Genomic DNA, 14,215 nt, shown 5'->3' on the forward strand with positions numbered 1-14,215 from the left:
ACGTACTAAAGACCAATCAATAATATGAAAAGTGTTTCTTTTGTAAAGAAAAACAATCTTGTCTTTGGATGGAAAAAGCCTATCACTTGATGATCTTGTCGTATGTATAACGGATAATTTTCGCGGGTGTAAATTTTGGCGAATTTAAGTGGCTTCTCAAAAAACGCCATAACTAATTACGCAAATCATTTACTCAGGGTTTAAGTATTTCGTGCAACACTAAGCATCCGTCAAAATAAGAAATACCAACATTTTTCCTATACCTTTTTGCTTAAAAATTGGACCAACCAAAATAACCAACGATACGATAATTCAAACTTATTTCGAAACATTAATTCAAAAATTCATTTAATCAACGTAAGGACAGTAACAGAATTACAAAACTGATAAACTATAGGCGAAAGTAATAAGGAAAAGTAAATGTCCATATAGCAAATACCAATATAAAGACAAAAAACCGAAAAAATGGAAACAAACGCAACGGTCCTGATTTCTATGGGAAATTATGGGTAACAAGCGAAATGTTTGTTGAGAATTTTTATTTTTTCAATGTAATATAAATTTGAAATTAACTTTGTATGAAAGTTTTGATTAGAATTTTAAACAAATAATAGATTTTGTCGAATAATGATGATAAGAAACATGGTAAACATCAAACTACTACTAAACAAAACACAAGACCGTTAAGTTTGTAGTCATGATTTTTTTACCTACTGAAAAAAACAAATCAATACTACAAGTCAGTATCAAGTGAAATAAACATGAAAGCACATTTTTCGAGGTGCAGTCATTTTCGACACTTCACAGAATTTGACAGATGAGTGAGAAAAATAAAACCCGAAAAAAATCATATTCATAATTTTGAAATATTCTTCCGAAACATCGAAAAATAAGTGAATTTACAAAATGCTCAAAGTGTAGCGAAGACAAATTGTGGTATACACATTTTGTGTCGATAAAGAAAGAGTAATCAAGGGAACCAAGGTTATAGCGGTAATCAAAAGAATGTAATCCAGGGACAAAGACCAGACATGGAAAACAGACATACACAACAAAGAACATAAAGTAACTAAAATCATACATACAAAGTAACAAAAGCAAATGAGCAACTCGGACTCCACCAAAAACTGGGAGCATGGACCAGGTGCACCGATAGGGTAAAGCATCCTCTGTTTATCTAGAAACACCCGCCCAGTTGCACATAAAAAGTCAAGTCCGGGGTAGACAAACGAGGAAAGGAAAACTATGACACATTGAACAATTCAGTTTTCATGGCGCAGATGGATACACCATAACGATCCACGAATTCATGATGACGACCATAAACTTCTGACTTCAATGGCTTCAATCTTGTAGCAACATAACCCTGTTCTAGGAGCCTATTTGTTAGAGTTCTAGCGCGATACAAAAGTCTGCTGAAGGGATGTTGCCACAGATGAAAGGAAACTTGACAATTCTGAATGAAAAGTCATCACGTTTGTCGTAAAGTTTGGTTAATAGTTTTCCTTTACCATCGATTTCTAAGTGTAGGTCTAAGTGTAGAAAGAGTTTTTCCAAAAATCATATGAAGGTTTTGAAAAATCTAATAATCAATTTTTTTTTTTTTTTTTTTTTTTTTTTTTTTTGTCATATTATAATATGTTATGTTTCGCTTTGGCTGTTATTTGGTGGTACTCATGTCATAGATCGATGCTAAAGTGTCCCAGTTTCATCGGCATATTATTTCCATGACTAAAAGTCAATGATTTATAAAATGAATATAGATTAATCACATGAGCGCAATAGTGATATAAGCATGTGTCATTTTTAGGCTTCAACTGAAAGTATGGTGAACTATGTTATAAATGATGGTAAAGAGGGTAGAATCAGATAAACGGTTTCATCTTTTTGTTTTATTGTAAAAGTCAATTTTAAGCGTTTACAGACATAATCAGACCAAGCGTTAACTATAAGACATTGCTTTCAATATTTTCATCATTTCTGTAAACGCATTATTTTTTGCGGATTTTTTCAAGTAAACATATTAGCGGGAATCAATTATAGAGGTTTTAAAATTTGGATAGCGCTATATAGTGCCAAAAAATCAATTTAGCCGGTACTTTTTTCGCGCTTTTATGTCCTTCACGAAAATAACGAAAATTGGTACGCCGGAAAAAATAACACGTTTAATACGGTATAAAAGTCTGTTTTTGTTTTTGTTTGCCTGTTTGTTTTTTGTTGTTTTTTTGTCAAATTTCTTTTTCATAAAGGGGGAATATAAACAGTCGACTTGCAGATTGTGTTTACGTGCTAACAAGGTCGACCTGGGTGACCCCGAATATACGTATCTTTACGATTGGACCGTTCCGGCTTACAACCTAAACATATGAATAGGTAAGCGCATGTGCTCCAAACTATTTACGTATGGTCCAAATTATTTACCCAGAGTCTGAAACATGTACATTACATTACATGTAAATAATTAAAACAGTCAACCATTTTAATCGATTGCGTAATACTTTTCTTATGTTCTTATGTCCCCCTGTGTGTGGGTGGGGGGGGGGCTCTTCAAGGACAAATAAACCATGAAAGTACTATATGATCTTATAACAACCTGTTCAATGAACCTATAGGAAAAACTTCTACATTGAAAGAAACTTTTCCCATAACTTTAATTCTATTTAAAACTACCATTTCTATTGATCCAGCCTGTTTCCTCTCTCTTTCCCTTACCTCTGAGTTAATTGCTTCGTCAATGAAGAAACAGTATCTTTACCTTCTTTAGTAAAAATGTACTGCAGAGCTGTTTATGTACAGCATACTTAAAAGCCTTGGTAGTATTCCCAATCTCATTTAGCGAAAAGGCCAAAACCACATTTCCAATATAAAAATTGAATTAAATAACTTTAATAAGATGAATTTAATGAAGTTCAAAATTAATTTGTTAACTCGTAATTCATTTTTACAATCTGTTAGGTGGTTTTCTATAGGCCAAATCATCTGCAATTATCAATTATATTCAACCGAACGTTTTCGCCGCGTTAATCGCTTTTTCAGCATAATCCGAAATATACGGGATAAAATGTAAAAACGAATTATTTATTCCGTCCGCAATTATAGATGTACAAATATTGGAAATATTAATCAATTTAAGATATTTTTTACTCCTTTTTACCATTGATATCTTTAGATTTGCCTCATTCGAGTTTATTTAAAGCGAGAAGTACGGCGCCGGGGAGATAAGGCAACAATAAATTTGATTGTGACCAATTTCACGAGCGAGTTTGTCTGAAATAATATTTTACAACGAAGCCCCAGCATGCTAAACTGCAAACAAAACTACTGCACTCAAACGCACTACCCTGGGGTACACAATCTACCGTGCTTAATTATGCACGCTTATTTTATTAGTTTTGAAAAGCAAAAACCATGCTTAATCCGCTAACAATACAACGTCAGCGGTTTGTACTGATTGGTATATATTCCTTTTGGAAATGAAATTGAAAATTTCACGCCACGTTTGGGTACTTAATTTATAACACGGCTTAGCATTGTGTGCCAAAACGTCATAAGCATACATAGGGTTGTCAAATTTATTTGGGTTTACAGGTAGAAATATTAAACTGACCCATGTCAAACAATCAATTTCAAACCGTGAAATATGATTAGCCTCAATCGACCCCTATTCGGACCTCCATTGTCGACATCATCATCCGGTCAATCTCGTAAAATTTAAATCACCTAATACAAGGTCAGTTCTAGTAGAAGAAAAATACAAGTTCTGTTTGTTGCAATCAAAGACGTTTTTTGGAAAATGTACAACAGGCTTTGGTCTCTTTCCAATTAATTGAAGAAGTTCTCATGGAAAAACCGGAAAGAACACCTACTCAGCTTTTCACGTTTTCCTTGTGATATCGACGATGTCATCATTTAATCAAAAGTAAATCATTTTGAAGGTGAAAACAAAATAGTCGTACAAAGCAATTTTGAAAAACATTATTACAAACAATAAAATAAATACGAAAACTAGCCTGGTATACATCAGTGGTAACAAAAAGTTAAAAATAATTGAAACAGCATAAAGTTATTTATTAAATTTTAAATCATTAATAAGAACAAGGAAGTAAATCTTGGAATTTCCTTGGTCAACAAAATCCATCTTGCGGTTTTGCCACCATACAATTCCAAAATCCCAAGTTTTCTCTTGACTCACGTGATCAATATAAACACTTTCCAGGTGATATTAAGACCTTCCGGTATTGTATAGGAATGCTTTCATGATCCCTTGAGCTTGAAGTTAACTAAACAATGTTACGCCTTAATGCGGAAATCCTCGCTATTTTTCTCAATGAACCACTAATGTCTTATCCGTTTGATAAAATACAAAATCGAAGTGAGCAGTATGGTAACTCTCGCTTTTATTTATCCATGTGAAGATTTCTAAGATGTTAGCGGGAATTACCGGTAATGGCGGGCATTAGCAGGCGAGATACGTAAGGAGATCGACCATTGTGTATTGGATACTTGACAAAAAGCCAATACACATTGATTTTATGACATACTGCCTGGAAAGAAATCAAGTTATTTACTTTACTTCAGTTATTATAATGTTTATTGTTCTTTGAATGGACGAACATTGTAATCTTATAATGGATACATTGTCGCTAACTCTAAACAATGATCATACTTGAATAAGCAGCTTATGTCGTGAGTGGAAAGAATAGAAAAAATATTACTTGCAAATATGAAACAGTATGTATTTATATTGTTAAAGGCAGTCTCGGATTAGACATGCGAAAGCACCATATCTTTATGGAAATTTTTACGGAGATTCCGGAATGTGGTTTGTCATGACTAACAAGATTACTCGCGTCCGAACTGTCCATAATGTGTTCTTGTACTAAGTGACCTAAGATCCAACCGGGGTATTCTTTTCTTAAATAAAGCCACACTTTTTGTCATTGCAAGTAATGGTTTTTATTTTGGAAAAATTTTCACACGCGAATTTCACGTGAGTTCTACAAATAAAATGTACTTCAAAAACGTTACATTTGTAAAAAAGTTAAATGTATTTATGAAAATATTGCAAATGATCCATACATTTTCACATAGTCCAACCTTACAGAAAAAAATCAACCAGGGCACTTAAAATCAAATCTATATATTCCGAATGGCTACCAGTAATTATCAACATTCATCTTTCCAACTGCAATTGGATTATATTATAACGGGATGAATATTCATGCTCGAGCAGATTGCTGGTTCCCAAAATTATATAATCACTAGACACAAATTAATCCCGTTGATGGCGAATCCACTTACTTAAACGGTTGATTTCAAATGTTTTAGTTCTCTTTGATGTGCATTTTGTTCGTTCATTAAATTTTCATTTGTGGAACGAATAAACGTTCCATTATTAAAATTGCATTTGGTTGAATTCAGCAGCTGTACACAAAATGCACTGTTTTGCCATGCATAAATGCAAGAAAATTGCATTTATATAACGTTTATATCATTTTAATGTAAATAAAGTTGGTTATGCTATGCTTTAAAAATATCACAAAGAAAGTGATTTGAAATTTCATTGCAATTAGCATATGTTTTGCTTATAATTATAATGCTGTATCTGGAAACAATACAGATAACGGACTGTCTAAGAAGCCATCTTAGGACAGATATCTTTAGCTGCTACCGCGGCGCGCGTCTCGGCTCAGGATATTTTTCTAGCTGTTGCCACGACACACATCTTGGCTTAGTATTATGTAAATGAAAATAAGTTCAAGTGTCATTCAGTTATATCTTGTATGTCTAACATCTTGCAGTGTATTACATAGTCTATCAGTAGTTAATTCTTAATTGTTTTTATTAGATTTTTCCTTTTACGTCAACATAACCTTAATCATTAGCCCTGCATCGCAAAAGCTCAGTCTTATTAAATAAGAAACATACAAGCATACAAACACTGTGTCAATAACAAATTCCTAGCACCATCTTAAACAAAATTATTCTCGTTTAATTACTGGCAAAGAGTAAATTTATTTACTCAGTATCGCCTTTTTTTAACTGAAAAGCAAAATGAAAAAAAATGTGATAAGAGTATTTTGGCCCTATTTTCTATTAATTTACTTGCTTAATTAACTTACAAAATGTAACGAGGTAATATGATTATGGTTACTTAAATTATACAAGTGTATGTATGTAGTTACTGGTAGTGTTTAATCACAAAAAAAGAAGGAAAAAACAATAAAAAATAAAGTATGAGGTACGATTGCCAATGATACGGTCATCCACCAAAAGTTAAGCAACGAACAGTTAAACTTCTACCGGTCACCACGCAGTCTTCAATAATGAGTAAAACCTATACCGTAAAATAAGCTGTGAAAATGAAGTGAATCTATTCATGAAAGACGAAAATCGAATAATTTATAGAAAAGAGAAATGTAAAACGACTAACAATGAACATAAAAGACAACGGCGACCACTGTGCATGGGGCAGGCACATAAAGTATTTGGTAGGTTTATGAGCAACTCGGCGGGTGTTTCTATAAATTTAAAGCAGAGGACGCTTGCCCTACCGGTGTACCTGGTCCATGTTCCTAGTTTTTAGTGGAGTCCGAGTTGCTCATTTGCTTTTGTTACTTTGTATGTATGATTTTAGTTACTTTATGTTCTTTGTTGTGTATGTCGTTTTCCATGTCTGATCTTTGTCCCTGGATTACATTCTTTTGATTACCGCTATAACCTTGGTTCCCTTGATTACTCTTAACACAAAAGGCTAAAAGACAACTGCGCATATCACTGCCATTGCCAAGAGTAGCAGCACACCAACAATCTGCTGCTGTTGACTTTGTCTTATTTCAAAATTATGAAATTTTCTTCTTATTGGTTGCGTTGGGCAAGTCTGTCGACGAAGCTGAATTGTAGGTTATTAAAAAGTGTAAACGTTAAGAACATTCGATTTTTTGTTTTGTTTTGCTTTTTTTTTGTTTTTGTTTTGCTTTTTTTTTTGTTTTGTTTCTTTTTTTTTTTTGTTTCGTTTTGCTTCCGTTCTGATTTTTTATTTGTTTTTGTTTTCGCTTTTGTTTTGGTTTTGTGTGTTTGTTCTGTTTTCTTTATATATATATATATTTATTATTGTTTTGTTGTTACTACTGCCTTTAATTTGAAATGTGAGAACTAAAATTAATATTTATGGTTCTAAAAAATCATTGAACTTAAAGAGTAATCAAGGGAACGATGGTTATAGCGGTAATCAAAAGAATGTAATCCATGGACAAAGACCAGACATGGAAAACAGACATACACAACAAAGAACATAAAGTAACTAAGATCATACATACAAAGTAACAAAAGCAAATGAGCAACTCTGACTCCACCAAAAACTGGGAGCATGGACCAGGTGCACCTGTAGGGTAAGCGTCCTCTGTTTTTTCTAGAAACACCAAAACGACGATTCATATTTGCATTCAATGTTGCGCATTTGATGAAAGGGTGTGTTCAATTTTAGTTCTCTATCTATTTACTTTAGTTCTTTTTTTTGTTTTCTGTATCTGTTGTTGAACATTTAGCTCGTCTTTCGACACTGAAGTTTTCGTTGTGTGAGTTTTTTTTCGATATAATCGTGGTTACTTTTGCTAATATTATTTATCTTCATATAAACTGAAAATTTATTTGTATAATCATAAACAATAATAAACAAGAAATATGATTATGTCCTTAAATACTAGTGTAAGAATCTACTGAATAATTTGTATTATTGAATTAATTGTTTTAAATCTTGTGCTTGTGTTCTTTATTGCTGCTTGAGCAGAATATTGAAAAAAAACGATGTAACTATTTTCATCGATAACATGCATAGTTAAACTGATTTACTACTTGTAGTGGATCTTACGATTAAGGACAATTATACAATATCAACCTTCCCAGCATCATGCTGCAGGCTGGTGAAAATGGTTAGAGTCTGTCGAAGCTTTTCCCATTTTTTACCAACCTACAGCAGGGGTTTTAGCATTGTGCTTAACTAAGTATGCATATTTTAACAAGATTATATTAGTGGAGTTCGAGTTGCATATTTATTCTGTAAATTCTTTGTGTATAATTCAAGTTAAATTATGAAATATGTGGGTTTTCGTTATAGTTTTTTGCCTATTTGTGGAGTGTCTTTTTATCCTGGATCATGAATTTCCTATTTCTCGTACCAATCATGGTCTAGTTACTTTTACTTAAAACAATAAAAACGTCAACTAAAATTAAAAGAAAATAAAATATAATCAACTGGTATCAAACGTATTACTTGATCAGAACTTGTGGAATAAAACAATTACAAGCGTTACATTTTTTTTTGTCTTTCAAGAAGCACTTTGAAACGCCCATGAGCGGAATATCGAAGAAAACTACTAAATGTTGCAGAATGTATGTATTTGTCATCTTGGTGGTGGAGTAAGGCACTTAGAGTGAGTCAAGTAGAGCGTGATTCTAAGCGGGTTGTCAATGAATATTTTCCATTTTATGAGTTGATATAGAGTTGATTTAAAGGATGTTGATTGTAATCGAGAAAATGTCAGGGGTATGACTAGACTAAACGTAACAGTCCCACGTAATAATTAAATTTGCAATTGACGAAAGGTATTGCATTAAGAAAGAGTTTGATTTCAATCAATGAAGTGTGTAATAAAGTCTTATTGTTTTTTTTTTTTTTTTTTTTTTTTTTTTTTTAAAAGAGGTTGTAAAACCATTCATTTTTGCACAAAACAATAAAGGGGCATGTCACTCGTTCTAATCTAATCGATCCTTTAGTTGAATCAAAGTTTATTTCATGTTTGGTTTACTTATGAAGTTGTCGACACCATAAATGCATGCACTTATTATAATAATTTGAGTCGAACGTAAAACTGATATATTTACAGTTTGAATCGAAACCTAAAAAAACTGTGAAAAGGCAGAGGAAACTCTGTCAAATGAATTTATAGCCTCAAACAATAATTTAAATGAAACATAAAAGAGGTTTGAGAGACAATTTTTTAAAGAAATTTTGGTTTGAAATGTAAGTCGACTGAGCTACCGTTATATCAATGTTTACTTACGAGTCAATTTTTTCAGCAGTTCATCTATAATTATCATTTTAGTATATTTCTGTCAGAACAATACAAATTGGACGCCGCATCTGCCATTTGATTTTTAATCTTTAGTAGATAAAGTTGTTTATAAACTCTTTAGATAATCCTTGCAGTTGGTTCCAGTAATGGATTTTTTTTAGATATTTTTGTAATAATGTGTTCAAATTTAAGCTTGAATCTTTCTGTTAATACCTGATTAACTCAATTTTCACCGACAATTTCTGGTTGAAACATGTCAATATGACTATCTGCGGTTTTTCGTACTAGTCAAAGTATTTCAACGTAAAAATTATGCATTTTCACAATGGTTTGCTTTCGGAAACATACGAAATCATACGAAACATTAAAGCATGAAGGAATGGTTGATGTGATGTCTTAAAATTATTTAAGAAATGACTTATATTTTTGGTCCAGCGTAACAGGTTATTTTCAACTGTGCACCACGGGCATTGGAGGTTATTTCAAACAGACTGAAAAAATATAAGTCATTCCTTATTATTTAATTTTAGTATCAATATTTAAGGAGTAAATCAGCTCCAAATGTTGATAACGTCACAATCACATAACAACATTTGGTTTATGAGGTGATAGACAAAATATTTTATCCAATCAGGAAGCGTGTAACACCTGAAATTAAATTATTTATGAAGAACTATGGATTTAGCCTCCTATTTCGATATTGTTTTAGGTATTTCTGGTACACAATTTACTTTTGAATTTTTAACTTACTACGTATTTGTTTCTAATGCTGCTGATAAGACGTTACTTAACCTTGAAACAAGAGTAAGAGAGTAATCAAGGGAACCAAGGTTATAGCGGTAATCAAAAGAATGTAATCCAGGGACAAAGACCAGACATGGAAAACAGACATTCACAACAAAGAACATAAAGTAACTAAAATCATACATACAAAGTAACAAAAGTAAATGAGCAACTTCTGGGAGCATGGATCAGGTGCACCGGTAGGGTAAGCGTCCTCTGCTTTTCTAGAAACACCCGCCGAGTTGCTCATAAAAAGTCAAGTCCGGGGTAGACAAACGGGGAAAGGAAAACTATGACCCGTTCAATAAATCAGTTTTCATGGTGCTGATGGATATACCATAACGATCCACGAGTTCATGGTGACGACCGTAAAACTTCTGTAGTGATGACTTCAATCTTGTAGCAATCTATGTAAATCATACCGAAATTTGCATTATTCATATAACTAGCAATTTTGAATTTATGAATCTAATGGCATTTTATATGAAAGAAAACTTTTATTTCTATATTACTATATAAACACTTTAGAAATAACGTTTTTGTTACAAGCTACATGCATTTTTACAAACTGTTTTACAACATGAAAATAATAATCACATAAACGCCATGAGTCGCACATGAAATTGCAGAGAATGATCTACTTATTGGTGCATCCAGACTTGAGATTTAATCTTATTGGGCCATTTTTATTTTTACATTTTCAAAGAAATTCAGATCTGTTCAATTTGTCTCTTTCCCCGTTTCATTTTCAATATATATTTGAGCTTTTACCTCGAATTCTCAAATTTTATTTGTGGGTCTCTTAATTTTACTTGGAATCATATATCTCGAATTAATTAAATATAACCAACAAAATACACAAAAAGAAATAAATGTTGGTATAGCAACGGTAAGAGTGTTTTTCAATTATAATAGTTTGCTTTAACGAAAAATTAATATTCCGATCACTCTTTGCAAGTGAACTGTGCAGTTATGTAATTCTATGTGGCACCCAGTGAACCTGCTGTCCCGTTGTTCCTTGAATGAGAAAACCCTGATGAGTTCCGAAGGTCACACGATCCACGCCTTTCAGAGCCTTTTATGGGACTGCATGAAATTTACACAAGCATTTAACCAAAAAATTATTTAATTAAGAAATATAAAGATATGTGACGAAATCAAAGTGCAAAAGTTACAACAGCTGTTTATTTTCACAGTTAAAATTTCATGGAGGATTTAATTTTAACTTATAACTGCAGCTTTTCAAAAGCACAAGAAGCCTATATCAGTGTCTTTCAACAGATAACACATCAAGACGCAGAGTCAAAACATAGAAATGCAATTTCACGTTATTTAAATATGTAAAAGTTTACTCTTTTTTTTTTAAAGTGTTTGCATTAGGGGTTTAAAAACTTAGTATTCGAGTACTCATTCGTTTTCTCCAAAATAATTATTGCCCACTAAATTTTAATTTAATTTCAACACCGCCTGCACTAAGTCCAGCGCCCTAGACCACTCGGCTATATATATATATATATATATAATATATACATATATAGCTTAGCTGGCCGAGTGGTCTAGGGCGCTGCACTAAGTCCAGCGCCCTAGACCACTCGGCTATATATATATATATAGCTTAGCTGGCCGAGTGGTCTAGGGCGCTGGACTTCGTGCAGATGGTGTTGCCATAGATGTCACAGCGGTACGAGTTCGAGTCCCGCGAAGGGAACGACCAAACATTTGCATCGCAAATTTGACAGTTCTAACATCGTTGGGAATTTTTCAGACCTTTCTATACGTTTATATATCTTCCCTGCATCAATTTGATCCGATGAAGCAATGTAGCGAATAGTCGTCACATTCGAGACGTTTGTATATATATATATATATATAAGGTTTTGTCGAAACGACGCTTTAAAAGGTGTTCAACAATGTTATGTTATACATATAGGGCAATTCGAGCAACTCTCAAGTGGGCGGATGCGTGGTGGTCCTCCTTCGGGTAACTTTATCTGTAATCCTGACCAACATGTAAATACTGCATGGTGTTCAAATTCAATGATTACTATGTTGTGCAGTGAAACCAGAGTGAAACCTGTCTAAAAATACCACTGAATAATCCGAAAACCTGTCGAAACGAGACAGTTTTTAAAGTCCCTTAATATCAAATAAATTTGAGCCTGGCAAACCGAAAACTTGTTTAAACCGAACATATTTTAAATTCCTAAAGAGATTCGATTTAGACAGGTTTCACTGTAATTAACTTTCTAAAGGTATAGAATATAATTATATACTGTAAACATATCAATTTTCGCGGTTGCTAATTTTCACGGATGCTGCCCGGTGAACATATTGACGGGTATCAATTTTCGCCGTTTCAAAAAATGATGAGCGTAATATAGCGTTAAAAATCAATTTCGCGGGTACCAATTTTCGCGGTTTCTGTCCACTGCAACATTAGAAAAACTCAATATATTTGTTTGATTAAATTTATTTTCAACTACAATTAAAATGATAGAAACCCAAAACGTTTTTATCCAATCAGAAAACATGTTACTTCTGAAATTAAAAAGGTTACACATAAATAGACTTCGGCAAAACACACGTATACGAAAATGTTTTCTATAATGTAACAAAAAACAAGAGTAGGAAGTATATATTGCAAAGGAAAAGGGTATGTTTGAACAAGCGCAAAGCACTCAGAGAAAATTGTGAACAAATGAGAGATTTGAGAAATACAGCACCGTCTTGTTGGTTTTTAGCACAAAAGGGAACTGCCATTTGACTTTTACGGAGGTGGTTAGGGTCAAATTTGAAATAAAAAGTCAGGATCTATTATTGTTCTAATATTTATTGTATGTCAAAATAAAAATCGGCGCTCCCCGCCGAAGAAAATAGGCAGCACCTATATTTTCTGAAACTAGAAAGGCATGATTTATATTTCATCATATCACCCTATAAAAATCAAATGGTTGCTTCCTAAAGTTCGTTCCTAATTATCGTCAAAAAATTATTATTTGTTATTTGTTTCTCTAGTTCTGATTTAGTATTTTCCTGTTTTATTTTGTTTCGTTTTGTTTTGTTTTTGTTTTGTTTTTGTTTTGTATTTTTTTTTGTATTTTTTTGTATTTTTTTTGTTTTTGTTTTTGTTTGTTTTTTGTTATTGTTGTTTCTATTATATGGAATTACAATTGGAGGCAGTAGGTATTGTCAAGTTATGGAACTAGCTGTTCACGTGTTTTCTATTTTGTAGAAACAGAACTTTGTGCATGCTTTCTTATTACCTACAATGATGTTTGGGTAAACATATAGTAATATTATAAACTTTACACTATTATAGAAGTTTTGTGGCACTGTGTTCTGTTTTGTTTATTAATCAAATTTTGATCAATAAGAAATTGCATGTGCGATAACTGGAGATTAAATGTAAACTTGTTAAAATAAAACATTAGGAATTGTTTCTCCTTGCCAGAAAAAAATATGGAAATGATATTCTGATAAAGATATATTATCAATTCAAATAAATTCAAATTTTTATTATTGCAATATGAAACACAAAGTTTTTGTGACAAACGTAAATAAAGCAAAATAGTATATCGTTATAAAATATTTCGGATTATATATATAATATATAATTGTGTGTGATTGCATGAATATGGTCGCTTTTTTCATGGATTACAATAACTTGTTACCAAAATACTCAGAGAGGATGCTCAAAGATGCCCACGTGGACTAGCTGTATCGGTTTCTTTTATGCTGTTGTTAACCATTTCAATTTTGCTTTGAACAGGACGGATCGATTGGACGATATCGAATTCATAACAATCTTTTTTACAGCCTTTGAAATAAGTTGTGATACTGCAGTATATTTATGTTAATATCATGTTAACTATGCTTCACTGTCATTATATCAAATTTCTAATGTAGAATGAAAAACTCAATTGCATTATCTACTTGTTCATTAATGTCAAGAGATGCAACTGGTATATTTACATAATTGACAATAGTTATCACTTTACTGGGAATAAGCAGCCTCCTGTCAAATTATCAATGGTATAAGCCAATATAACAACCATTTCATTATTTTCATCATTTTCCTATCTTGGATGTCCGAAAGTCCAAAGCCGGAGATTGTTTTTTCGATGGAACTTCTTTTTTTATCAATCCAAAATAGATTTTAAATATTGGATAAAGAACTGCTCGAAAAACGTCAATGAAAGTATATAATATTTACACGTTGAAGCATTTCAAAGTTAATGGTTCCAATTCATATTTCCAGGTAAATGTGACGTCATACAATTTTGGTACATGTAATTTTATGTAAATTAAAATATGGTAAATGTTCCAATATATCGTCCATTTTATTCCAAATGTTTCAG

The sequence above is a fragment of the Perna viridis genome, chromosome 12, assembly GCF_037379345.1.
Source record: "Perna viridis isolate PV_CMFRI_1.1 ecotype Kerala chromosome 12, ASM3737934v1, whole genome shotgun sequence".
In the NCBI taxonomy this organism is placed as follows: Eukaryota; Metazoa; Mollusca; class Bivalvia; order Mytilida; family Mytilidae; genus Perna; species Perna viridis.